General features: G+C 39.2%; 1 pseudogene; it reads right to left on the bottom strand.

Annotated features, from left to right (window-relative positions):
- Nucleotides 1-707, bottom strand: part of LOC119585422 — a 9,088-nt pseudogene that overhangs the window by 6,493 nt on the left and 1,888 nt on the right.

The raw sequence follows: 707 nt of genomic DNA, 5'->3' as shown, positions 1-707 counted from the left end.
AAGGGACATTTGTCAGCATCCTTAGACTTGTGCTTTCCCTACCGCACCTACGGCAGCTTTGTGAACTAGAATAATTATGATCTGTTGTCCTTGGCTTTGGCCTAGGAGATTTGTTTGGAACCTCACTTTGTTTGCTCCTTTGGACATAAGCAGGCTACCTGTTATCCTTACCTATTTGTACCTTACTCACAGACTCTTTTCTTTCATAAGCATCAGCCTGTGATTTTGAAGCCTCCTTTATCCTTGCCAGTTTCATCAATCTAACTAGAGTTAGATCATCTTCTCCTAATAATATTTATCTAAATTTGCGGTCTGGCGTGAGATTCAATATGGCTTCAATGATTCTGTTTTCTAGATCAGGAAATTCACACAAGGTAGCTGCTTTCTTCAATCTTGTCACCCAAGAGTCTATCAATTCATCATGCCCTGGCTTACTATTTGTAAATTTAAATCTCTCATGAAACAAGGTTACCTGGGGTGTGAAATGCTTGGTCAATGCACTAACCATCGCTTCATAAGTTTCTAAACTACTATAGTTAAAAATGTTTTACATATCTCCTTGTTTTTATTTCCCAGGTGATGCCTCAAATACCTTAATTTCTTTACTGGCTCTGTTATTTCAAGCTCTGCTAAATAATCTTCGAAGCTTTCTATCCAAGCTTTCCACCTGACACCGACCTGAACTGGGTCACCTTCGGGAGAAAAAG

Source organism: Penaeus monodon, chromosome 19, assembly GCF_015228065.2.
Source record: "Penaeus monodon isolate SGIC_2016 chromosome 19, NSTDA_Pmon_1, whole genome shotgun sequence".
In the NCBI taxonomy this organism is placed as follows: domain Eukaryota; kingdom Metazoa; phylum Arthropoda; class Malacostraca; order Decapoda; family Penaeidae; genus Penaeus; species Penaeus monodon.
This window is presented reverse-complemented; position numbering and strand designations above follow the sequence as displayed.